A 13,003-nucleotide genomic window follows, 5' to 3' on the forward strand; every position below is an offset into this window, starting at 1 on the left:
AAGCTTTAGTAATTATGGTTAAATCTAGTTTCAAATGATTGTGAATAATTAATCTCAATAATTTTTTTTAAAAAAATAACAATGCTGAGTTTTAATCTAGCTATATTTGTTTATTTTGAATATTAGTTGTTGAATTTTTATTTTATTTATAATTTCGAAATTAAGAGTGAAATTCCTTTTTCATCAATATTTGTATTAATCAAGCAATTAGCATGTCATGTCTTCTTAAATAATAAAAGCTAGTAATAAATTAGGATTTTCTTTCTTTATTTTAGAGACTCATTTTTATAGAAAAATGTAGTCGTTTTAAGATTTGTCCAAATAAATGAGATGAGCCTCGCTTAATGAAATGTATAGATTGCGGGGCCCTCAATAAATGTACATTTAATCGCTTAGAATTAGGGAGGAGCCGTTTTAGCAAATTTCACGGCCCTACCCAAAATAATGATACGCTAGACTCTTTAGGCGCGATTTAATTAATTTTACCTTTTTAAACTCGGATGCGCATTTCATGCGACCCAAATCTAAATCCTAAAACATTGAATAAAAATGTGTTCCGGATTGCGGGTGCATTTCATGTGACGTAATCCAAAGACATGTTTTAAACGATGTTCACAATTTTTTTAAAAAAAATAATAATAATAATAATAAAGTGGTAAAGAGTTAAAATTGGCACATCGGTTCATAATTGTATTAAAATCAGATAAATAAGCCAAATATGACAGTTGAGCGACCGTGCTAGAACCACGGAACTCGGGAATGCCTAACACCTTCTCCCGGGTTAACAGAATTCCTTATCCGGATTTCTGGTACGCTGACTGTAATATGGAGTCATTCTTTTCCTCGATTCGGGATTAAATTGGTGACTTGGGACACCCTAAATCTCCCAAGTGGCGACTCTGAAATAAATAAATAAATCCCGTTTCGATTGTCCTTTAATTGGAAAAAACTCCTTGTACCCTCGCGGGGACGGAAAAAGGAGGTGTGACACTAACATTCTTTCTCTACTAGGGACGGGAGCCACACTAAGGTAATATGTATCCCTTCAAGGCTTCTAGTGCCTATCTTTGTAGTACTCATATCTAGCTGCACTATTTTAGAGTTGTCTCACAAGGAGATCTATTAGCACATTTTTAATATTCTTCGAAAATGTCAACTAGCAAACAATCCATTTACCATTTTGGGTTACTCTAACCCCAGTCAGACCCTGATATCCCGTCCTTCTCTTAAACCATATATGTAAGCTCCCTTAGGGCATAACTGAGATGTGTGTGGCTGTCACACCTTCTTTTTCTTGGAAGGGATATGGAGTTTTTATAATTAAAGTGACGTTGATCGAAACAGGATTATTTATATTTAGATTCAGAGTCGCCACTAGGGATAATTTATGGTGTCCCAAGTCACCGGTTTAAAAATCTCGAATCGAGGAAGTTTGACTCCGTTTTACAATCCGCGAAATACAGAAATCCGGATAAGGAATTCTGTTAACCAGGGAGAAGGTGTTAGGCATTCTCGGGTTCCGTGGTTTTAGCACGGTCGCTCAACTATTAATAATTGGCCTAATTATCTGATTTAACACAAGCTTTAAAACTATTGTGTATTTTTAACCTTTTAAACCGCTTTTAATTATTTATGGAATTGGTTGGAACAAGTCGCGATGTCGCACACTCGTTTGTTTGGTACACCTTGTGAATCGCGTCACGGGAACCGTACCCACGATCTACAACATGTTTAATTTTATTATTATTCGAAATTATGATCGGGTCACATGAAATGCACACCCGAATTGAGATTTACGTATCGTGACCATATCATGGGAACCGTTCTCATAGTCACGATGATTTATTTACGTGCCTAAAAGTTTGCATACCCACGTGCGGTTAGCTTAAATATGCTCCTAGAGAAGCAAAAGTAAAGTACAAAAACAATCCAAAGCTCACATTACTATAAAAAAAAAAAACATTTCCAATCTGCTATTTAGATCAAATTCGATTTTTTTAATAAAACAAATTCAAAACCTATACAACTACATTCTCAATCCAGTAGCATCACCAAAAGAACAATTCAATATAAAATTATAGAAATGCAGCAATCACGAGCAATTAAACCCAGTTCTGCTTTCTTTCAATTTCCAATCCTACAACCCTTTTGATTAAACTTAATTAATGAAATAACCATCCAATCACTTTTTGTAACTAGATTCCACCTAACACTACACAACCTGGATCAAATTGAGCTTAATGGACCTTTCCTAAACGATTGACCAAGATAAACAACTTAAAATCTACTTTTAACCAAAGAAATACGTAACTAAATGATGTACTAATCAAACAGAGACAATTTCAATTCAGAATGAAAAGTAAGGAACAAACAAACAAATAGTCCATTCATAATATCAAGAGGAACAGATCTGGAAATCAAAGAGCAAATAAAGTTTAGAATTGAACCTTTATAGTTGCACTGTGTTTTTGAAGCAATGAAAAGAAAAGACTCCAGGCCAAAGCTACAGTTGACGAACTCGACAGACCGGACACCGACGACCTCGAGTGCAGAACTTTGACGGGATTAATAGAGGATTCTGGGGGGGGGGGGTTCGTTTCCTCGGCGAAAATAGCAACGGTTTGAGCTATTTGGCACACCTTCTTTTTTCCTACACCCCGAAAAGGGTATAAGAGAGTTTTTTCCAACTTAAAGTGACAATCGAAATGAGATTCATTTATTATTAAAAATTTAGAGTCGCCACTTGGGATAATTTATGGTGTCCCAAGTCACCGGTTCAAATCCCGAATCGAGAAAAAGATTGACTCTGTTTTACAGTCCGCGAACATAAAATCTGGGTAAGGAATTCTATTAACCCGAGAGAAGGTGTTAGGTATTCCCGGGTTCCGTGGTTCTAGCACGGTCGCTCAACTATTATGATTGGCCTATTATCTGATTTTAATACATATTTTAGCCTATGGTTCAATTTTAACTTATTAACCGCTCTTATTCATTTTTAGGAAGATTGCAACGTCATTTAAAATATGTCTTGAACCACGTCACATAAATACATCCACGGTCCACGACACATTTTATTTAACGTTGTTGGAATTTGGATTTGGGTCACATGAAATGCACACCCGAGTTTAGGAAGGTAATTTTAAATTACGCGCCTAAAGCAACTACGCATTTTTCAACTTTGCGAGGGCCATAGAAAATTCACTAAATGGCATGCCTCTAATTCTAAAGATTTAAAATTAATTAAATGAGGGCCATGAGTTTTGAGGTTTTATTGTGGATGGAGTAGTATAAATTGATAAGTACAAAAGGCCTAAAGAAATGAGTTAGCTACATGTATATCACTGGAGCCTTTTGTTATAGCATACTACAATTCAGAAAGGTGGAGTTGACATTTATGTGAAAATAACAAAAGACAGGTGCCCGCTTTGGGTTCATCTCCATATCATCTTCAAAAGACCGATTTTCGTTTTCAAATTCTAAAACGAAACTAACCAAATTTTATAACAAAATAATGAATCTTAAATGACTATATGAGCACAAAAAAAACCATGTTAAGAACTATTCGGATGAACCAGAAGGAACAAAACAAACATGGACATACAAAAATGCATTTTAAACTTGATTATAACAAAGAAAAGAAAAAAGAGTCGTTGTTCTGTTTTGTTTTTCAAAAAACAAAAATAGAAAAAATATATAGTTTGTCTTGCCATGAAAATGAAAATGAAAAGAGTCTTATTTTTAAAATGGTTTTTATTATTTATTTGATTATGAAAAAGCAAAAAAAAAAAAAAAAAATAAAAAAAAAGTCTTTCATTATTTGTGGCAAATATATATATATAAATCTGAAAAGTTTTTTTTTATTTCTAAAATATATATATCTTTATTTGTTGCAAAGAATATTTGTCTTGCCAAGAAAATTCAAAGTAAAATTCCAAAAAAATATGTCTTGCAAAAAATAATATAAATATCTTTATTTTCCATTGTTGATAAAACAAAAAATAATAAAAATGTTTTTTTAAAAAAAAAAAATCCAAAAATATTTTGATACTTCTTTCAAAATTGAAAAGAAAATTCAAAATTCAAAAAATATTTTTAGAAGCATTTCTTTTATCAAAAGTAAAATTCCAAAAATATTTTCTTTTTTTTTTCTTTAGAATAAGAAAAAAAAAACTTCCTTTTACTTTTGAAATTCTCAAAGTTCAAATCAAAAGAAAAGGAATTTTTACAAGTCTTTCTTTCAAAAAGAAATCAATCAAAATATATATATATATATATACTTCCTTTCTTCTTTTGAAGCAGATCTTTCACAGTTCCAGTTAAAAAAAAATATATATATTAGTTCATCTACTTATTCGCGAGGCCCGAACTACGGGGTTTGATTCTCACCGGATGTGAGATACGTAGGCAACCCTCATCGGGTCCAACCCCCTTTTTGCTAAAATAGTCAAAAACCAAAAAAAATAAAAAATAAAAAAACGTGTCAAATTTTTTATTTTGTCATAAATAAGTCTAGTGGTGTCCAACCTTCCCTTTTGCTAAAATAGCCAAAAAAAAAATGTCAAAATTTTAATTTTGTCATAGAGAAGTCGGGTGACGCTGTTTTATGAAGACATAGCCGAATGTTCCCGAAAGGGACGCCGGGAGGCTGACTTTGCATAAACAGCCACCTTTGGGTCATTTTTAAGATTTTGACCAGTTGGCCCACACAGCCTTAAAAATCTTCGTCCCCGAGGCGTTGAAAGTCCGTGTTTGCAATATTGACTTTTCTAATTCGAAAAATGATAAAAAGAGTCATAAATAAGTCGGGTGATGCTGTTTTGTCAAAAATAGCCGAATGTTCCCGAGAGGGACGCCGGAAGGCTGACTTTGCATAAACAGCCACTTTTTTTTGGGTCCTGTTTAGGATTTTGGTCTAGTTGACCCACACAGCCCTATAAATCTTCGTCCCCGAGGCGCTGAAGGGCCATGTTTGCAACATCAGGTTTTTAGTATAATTTGAAAAGAAAAAAAAAGAGTCAGCGGTCAGGTGAATACCGTTTGGATTTTTTTTTCGTCAAAATAACCCGAGCCAACTTCGGCCGCGTCTTAAACCGTTCTTGCCGAAATAACCTTAGAGTATCTGTCAGTTGTCGAAAGGTTATTTTCGTAAAAGAATGGACAAGTGTGTAAAGTGTCCTAAAATAATCCTCCCCGGCCTCAAATTCATGTGAAAGTTGGAGGGGGCCACATTTGCAAAAATAACCGTTTGGTTGCATTTGTCAAACGGGGAAAGAAATTGGCCGTTTGTAAATATTTTAATTAGAATATGTGGGTTGTTTGATTTTCCAGCTTGTAGGTCATCTTCAAACCTTTGAAACTCAGTTTGTTTTAACATGAAAATTGAAAAAAAAAGTGTTTAGCATTGTTTATCTTTTATTGGGTCCGAACTACGCTCGGTCTGATTCATGCGGGGTCATGATACGTAGGAAATCTCCATAAGATTCGACCACCACCAAAATAAAAAAAAATATAAAAAAAATATAATAATAAATAAATAAAAGAGAGTGTGAAAGATTTTCAGGGGGGCACAATTGTCTAACTGCTTAGGTACATTGTATCTCTGATACATGATTGTCTGTCCAATGCCCTAACACTAACGTGATGGCTTCCCTTTGATGTGTCCATATATAGAAAGTGGTTGGTTGTGGTAACTCCTCCCTGCAAAGCAAAATCAAAGGACAATGGCTCAGAACCGCAGAACCGAGTGGATCGGTACTGATGACCGACAACAATTGGTCGAACAGAACAACAGGTTGGTAGAAGAAGTGAAAATGCTGAGACAAGCATGTGGCAGACATGTATCAGGCATGGATAACGGGAAAAGCACCACCCCCTCCACCGCCAAGCCTCTTGAACTCGGTCATTTCCCAAGCACCCAACACCATAATGGAAGATTCTCCATACTCTCCATCCCAACCCATTTATGGCAGCTTTCCCAGCTATCCGAGTAGCTCCATCACTCTTCAATGTTTCTCCGCTCCCCAACACCACTTCTTTCCCCGTGACCTCAAAAGCCATACCTCACTTCCCAGGTACCCGACTCCACGAAATGCTTACCCACCCATACAAGCCTACCAAAAGCCATCTGGATCAGGTTTCCGGCCCTGTCAACATGCAAGAATGAAGAGGTTGCTGAAACGAGAAAAGGCTCTCACCCCTATCGGGGTATCTTATGCCAGTCTGTTTGAAAGGCTAAGGCATGCTGGCTCGATTGAACCACTCCCCGCATGTACTCCAAATCCACTTGCAAGGAGCTTTGATCCGGCAGCGCGATGCGCCTACCACTCCAATGTCATAGGGCACAACATTGAGAGCTGTCATAGTTGGAGAAGGGAAGTAGAGAAAATGATCCGAGAAGGGCGGGTTGTGATTAATAACAGTGACATGGAGCACTCGAACCCCCTCGAGAACTTGCCGACGGAGGTTGATGAGATTGAAGCTGGTAATGGTCTCGGCAGTATTGATGCAAAGCTCAGTGGCTAAAATGCCAATTTTGATAAAGTGGGAGGACGTTTCGTTCCTTGGTCAGCAAGAGAGAAGCTTGTGGTGGCTCATTTTGTTGTCATTTCTGTTGTTCGGATTATTAGGGTTATAAGTCGGATGTTGTCTTGTCCAGTTTGTTTTAGGATTTTGTTCTGGATTGTTTTGTTTGTTTTGTTATTTAAACCATTTCACCGGTAGTCTAATACAAAATCCGGTCTTTTATTATTTCCAGTCATCTTTTTGTTTAGTCCTTTTATCATTTTTGTTCAATGCCGATTCTAGGGACATGACATGCGCACCCAGTTTGGGCCTAGTCTTAAAAGTTAATCATAAAACCCTGAGAAGGTGATCAAAGCATTTAAAGGAAATAAGAACGGTTTGAGATTATTTGGAGCCCGAGTCATGTGGAACTGGGGAAAACACAAAGAAAACCGTTAAATAAAGATTCGCCTAAATTGGCATGAGGGTCGTTCATAATAAAAGAGAATGAGAGTGTCGCCCAACGGTGCTTTAGAAGTGACAAATGAACAAACATATGTTTAACATAATTGTCAAGCCCAGCACCGTCGGAAGAGACTATAAATCTATTGTTTGTTGTGTTGTTTGCATTTGGCATGTTTTGAAGACTGGAATGACGAAGGCATTTTGTTCTGCTACCTAAACACTTTATCCTTCGTTACCCCTTTTTGAGCCTTACTTATTTTTCTTTCATACCCCTCGTTCGGAATCAGTAAAAACGACTAGAAAACGCGAGCATGGCATGAAAACATGAAAAAAAAAACAACAAAACGAAAAAGAAAAGAAAAGAAAAATGGTAACAAAAAAAAAAAAGTCAAATGAATAAAGAGGAATTGGGAACTACGTTTGACCTGATTCCTCAAAGAGGATACGTAGGCGCTTCACGGCTCGGTCATAGTTTTGAAAATATATAAATCAATCAAGTAAAATATCCCCAAGCAAGAAACTGGGGCAAAAGTTGCGTTTGTGGTAAATAAATCTAGTTCCGAAAGTTGTAACTAATAACCCAGAATTAATGCTTTTTTGAGCCTTTAATACCTTTTTTTTCTAGCCCTATCCAAAACCCACATTACGGTCCAAAGAAAGACCTTCTGACCAGTCTTCAAAAGATGCCAAGTCAGACAAATGAGAGTCTTACCGGCGAACATAACATTCTGTTCCACAGCAGAAAGGACTCTAATCTCCAGCAGAGAGAGTCATACCGGCAACACTCCAAATCCCCAGCTGGAAAGTGATACAAATGAGAGAGTCATATCGGTGAAAACCTTCACAGGCACCATAAGGCGATGAAAGCTAAGAGAAGAACAAAAAATGAGAGAGACTTGATAGTGAAAACCCTTTGGGCACTACAAGTCGAATAAGATTAAGAATCCAATGGGGAATCGCCAATTGAAGATCTTGAAAAATGATTGACGGTAGAGGATAGGCCACATACGCATGTCATGGCCATTAGAGTCGGTATCTGCGTTTGATAGGTTTTTATTTATAGTTTCTTTTGTAAAAGAGTCATCATTTCCTTTGTCTTTTATTTTGTTTCTTTTATCTTTCTCCTTTCATAGAAAAACTCCCCAATAGAGTCTGTCTGGTCATAACAAGTGTGAATTGACTTCAAAATATGTCATCAGCTTCCCAATTATACAAAATGAGATCTGACTAGTGCATCCAAATGGTGTAGTCAGCGAGGAACAAACGCGAGGCCAGTGTCAAGAAAATATTCCCAACAAAAGGGAATTGACAAAAGGATTGACGAGTGTCAAAAAGGATATCCTTGCCAAAACCAAAGTTATAAACCTCAAGGTCAAAGCCAGTGGGAAAATCAAGGAGAGCAATGAGCATGATTTGGGAAATTCATACTAGGACTAAAAGGTCGGGGAAATGTCAGCTTCCGAGTTATGTCACAAAAGAAGACGGATATCCCCAGCAGGAAGGGATTATCCCCAGCACATAATATCATCCCCAACAAGCTGTGGAACGCAGAGCAAGGAAGGAGAAAGGGAAAAGCCATCCCAGTAGGGGTATCACAACCAACCACCATGTTTTAAACTAACAAATTTTGTTTGATTTGAAACAGGTAAAGGAAATGGCATTGATGCCAGAAATGCATGCCGCAAGGGATATTATCAAACTGGGGCAGAAAATTTTCCTTCCGCTTAGAAAATTTTCTGGAAGTCAGGTACCCATGCGGGAAAGAATAAAGATAACGCCAGTCTCAAGGGAAGTGGTCTTAGAACCAGTGTTGCCCCCAACATAATAAGTTCTATGGAGGAAGTTGTTCCCCAGCAAAGGGATGAAACTTGAGCTCAGTGAAGCACTAGTTCTGAAAGAATCAGAATCCCCCAACAGTGTTATCCTCGACAGCGTTATCCCCAGCTGATAACATTTTACCCCCCCAACAGGTAAGTAAATAATTCCCCAACAGTGTTATCCCCAGCAAGTATTCGAGGTAAGACATTTTCAAGTCTTAAGGATATTTTGGGTTCATCCGCCCTCAAATAGGATATTTTGGGTTCATCCGCCCTCGAACAGGATATTTTGGGTTCATCCGCCCTCGAACAGGATATTTTGGGTTCATCCGCCCTCGAATAGGATATTTTGGGTTCATCCGCCCTCGAATAGGATATTTTGGGTTCATCCGCCCTCGAATAGGATATTTTGGGTTCATCCGCCCTCGAATAGGATATTGTGGGTTCATCCGCCCTCGAATAGGATATTGTGGGTTCATCCGCCCTCGAATAGGATATTTTGGGTTCATCCGCCCTCGAATAGGATATTTTGGGTTCATCCGCCCTCGAACAGGATATTTTGGGTTCATCCGCCCTCGAATAGGATATTTTGGGTTCATCCGCCCTCGAATAGGATATTTTGGGTTCATCCGCCTTCGAATAGGATATTTTGGGTTCATCCGCCCTCGAACAGGATATTTTGGGTTCATCCGCCCTCGAATAGGATATTTTGGGTTCATCCGCCCTCGAATAGGATTTTATTTTCAAAGTTGTTGTTGAAGCCAGGCGCCCACCTGAATAACGAAAGGAATACTTTTCTTGTCTGTCCATTGCATATTTTAGGTGCCCACCTGTATAACAAGGGAATACATTCCACACCTTTGCCAATAGGAGACGCACTTCCTAAGTCTAGTTCTGCCAATAGGAGACGCACTTCCTAAGTTAGTTTCACCCATAGGAGACGCATTTCCTCCTAAGTTTAGTTTTACCCATAGGAGACGCATTTCCTCCTAAGTTTAGTTTTACCCACAGGAGACGCATTTCCTCCTAAGTTTAGTTTTACCCATAGGAGACGCATTTCCTCCTAAATTTAGTTTACCCATAGGAGACGCATTTCCTCCTAAGTTTAGTTTACCCATAGGAGACGTATTTCCTCCTAAATTTACTTTTACCCATAGGAGACGCATTTCCTCCTAAGTTTAGTTTACCCATAGGAGACGCATTTCCTCCTAAGTTAGCATTGAAGTTGGGAGCCCGCCCATATAATAGAGGCATACATTTCTGTCATTTTACTTTCAGTTCTAGGTCGCCCACCAGTAAAATGCGGGAATACATTTCAGTTCTAGGTCGCCCACCAGTAAAATGCGGGAATACATTTCAGTTCTAGGTCGCCCACCAGTAAAATGCGGGAATACATTTCAGTTCTAGGTCGCCCACCAGTAAAATGCGGGAATACTTTCTGTTCTAGGTCGCCCACCAGTAAAATGCGGGAATACATTTCAGTTCTAGGTCGCCCACCAGTAGAATGCGGGAATACATTTCAGTTCTAGGTCGCCCACCAGTAAAATGCGGGAATACATTTCAGTTCTAGGTCGCCCACCAGTAGAATGCGGGAATACATTTCAGTTCTAGGTCGCCCACCAGTAAAATGCGGGAATACATTTCAGTTCTAGGTCGCCCACCAGTAAAATGCGGGAATACTTTCTGTTCTAGGTCGCCCACCAGTAAAATGCGGGAATACATTTCAGTTCTAGGTCGCCCACCAGTAAAATGCGGGAATACTTTCTGTTCTAGGTCGCCCACCAGTAAAATGCGGGAATACATTTCAGTTCTAGGTCGCCCACCAGTAGAATGCGGGAATACATTTCAGTTCTAGGTCGCCCACCAGTAAAATGCGGGAATACATTTCAGTTCTAGGTCGCCCACCAGTAGAATGCGGGAATACATTTCAGTTCTAGGTCGCCCACCAGTAAAATGCGGGAATACATTTCAGTTCTAGGTCGCCCACCAGTAGAATGCGGGAATACTTTTATGTTCTAGGTCGCCCACCAGTAAAATGCGGGAATACATTTCAGTTCTAGGTCGCCCACCAGTAGAATGCGGGAATACTTTTAAGTTCTAGGTTGCCCACCAGTATAATGCGGGAATACTTTCTGTTCTAGGTCGCCCACCAGTAAAATGCGGGAATACATTTCAGTTCTAGGTCGCCCACCAGTAAAATGCGGGAATACTTTCTGTTCTAGGTCGCCCACCAGTAAAATGCGGGAATACATTTCAGTTCTAGGTCGCCCACTAGTAAAATGCGGGAATACATTTCAGTTCTAGGTCGCCCACCAGTAGAATGCGGGAATACTTTTAAGTTCTAGGTCGCCCACCAGTATAATGCGGGAATACATTTCAGTTCTAGGTCGCCCACCAGTAAAATGCGGTTATACATTTCAGTTCTAGGTCGCCCACCAGTAGAATGCGGGAATACATTTCAGTTCTAGGTCGCCCACCAGTAAAATGCGGGAATACATTTCAGTTCTAGGTCGCCCACCAGTAGAATGCGGGAATACATTTCAGTTCTAGGTCGCCCACCAGTAAAATGCGGGAATACTTTCTGTTCTAGGTCGCCCACCAGTAAAATGCGGGAATACATTTCAGTTCTAGGTCGCCCACCAGTAAAATGTGGGAATACATTTCAGTTCTAGGTCGTCCACCAGTAAAATGCGGGAATACATTCATGTTCTAGGTCGCCCACCAGTAAAATGCGGGAATACTTTCAGCTCTAGGTCGCCCACCAGTATAATGCGGGCATACATTTCATAATTTTGCATTGAAGCAACTTTTTAGTCTTGTATTACAGAGTTTGGAATCAGTAACCCCACCGGAAGGCGGAAGGTTACAACAGGAATCCCCAGCAGTAAACAATAAAATCCCCAGCACCGGGAAGCAGAAGGTTGCAACAAGAGGTCCCAGCATAAACTCAAGTCCATGTGTCAAAAGGAAGAAAAGCATCGGAAGAAAAGCACCGGAGGAAACACAAGCCGACAAGAAAGCAAGGCAACAAGAACAAATTTTAGTCTAGCCTAGCTTCTTGTTTTCTTTTAAGCACGGTGTAACAAGGAGATCGGTAAGCAGTAGTAATAGCATGCAACAACAGTAACAGTGCAGTCCAACGGTAGTCCCAGCTACCAAAGTTTTCCGAACTACATTGACCTGATTCCTATTTAGCCCAGGATATGTAGGAAACCTTTGAAGCAAAGGTTCGGTCAAATCTTTTTCAAAAAATGCTTCAACGGAGTACTCGAATGGGCAAAAAATCGCTCGCTTTATCTTTGCACGAAAACCCTTCGTGTCTTCGGGCAAAGAGGGGCAGCTGTAAGCACGTGATTTTTGCCCTATATGAGAATTACTCCCAAAAAATTCAAAAATAAAATGATTTTTCTTTGGTGTATAATTTTGTGATATTTTGTGATATTTTGAAGAATTATTTGTATTTGTCTGTGCGTGTTTATTCGCTAAATTAATAAAAAATACAAAAATATGTCGCATTTTGCATGTAGTATTTAATTCTACAATTGTTAGTAATTAAAATTGTTTTACAAAAATTAAAAATTACAAAAATAGGCATCGTTTGCATTTTTAGCATTTAATGTCCAAATATACAATTTTATGCTTAATTAATACTTAATTGTGCGTTAATTGTTATTGGGAGTTAATTTGCGCTTTTATAACTTAATTTAGTTCTTAATAATAGTTTAAGTATTTTTATAATTTAGTTTTAGAAAAAATAAAAGAAGAAAAGAGAGCGAAAATATAAAGAAAGTCGGAATTAGGCCTCTTCTTCAATTTCAAGACATAGGCCCAAAAAATGGCCCAATCTTCCCTACGACCCAGTCCATTTCGAACTGGGTCGACCCAGTCCATAACCCAAAAGACCCAATACCCCTATCTTGCATTTCAAAGACACAAAACAAAACAAAAAATAAAAGGAAAAAATGACCTAAGTCATCCGCCCCCCCTATCATTCTTCTTCTTCTTTTCTTCTTTCTTCTCCAAACTCTAAAACACACATCCATGGCTGCCATGGCTAAGCTCCAGCAGCTTAATCTCCTTCGACACAAGCGCACACACCACCAAGAAGCCCATCTTCTCCATGTCAAGCTCAAAAGGCTCGTCCATGGCTGCGTCTTCGTCGTCAACCCATCGCCATGTTTGTTGCTTTTTCTTGCTGCCTCTGCGTCGTCCATGGCTTC

The sequence above is a fragment of the Nicotiana sylvestris genome, chromosome 1 (assembly GCF_000393655.2).
Source record: "Nicotiana sylvestris chromosome 1, ASM39365v2, whole genome shotgun sequence".
In the NCBI taxonomy this organism is placed as follows: domain Eukaryota; kingdom Viridiplantae; phylum Streptophyta; class Magnoliopsida; order Solanales; family Solanaceae; genus Nicotiana; species Nicotiana sylvestris.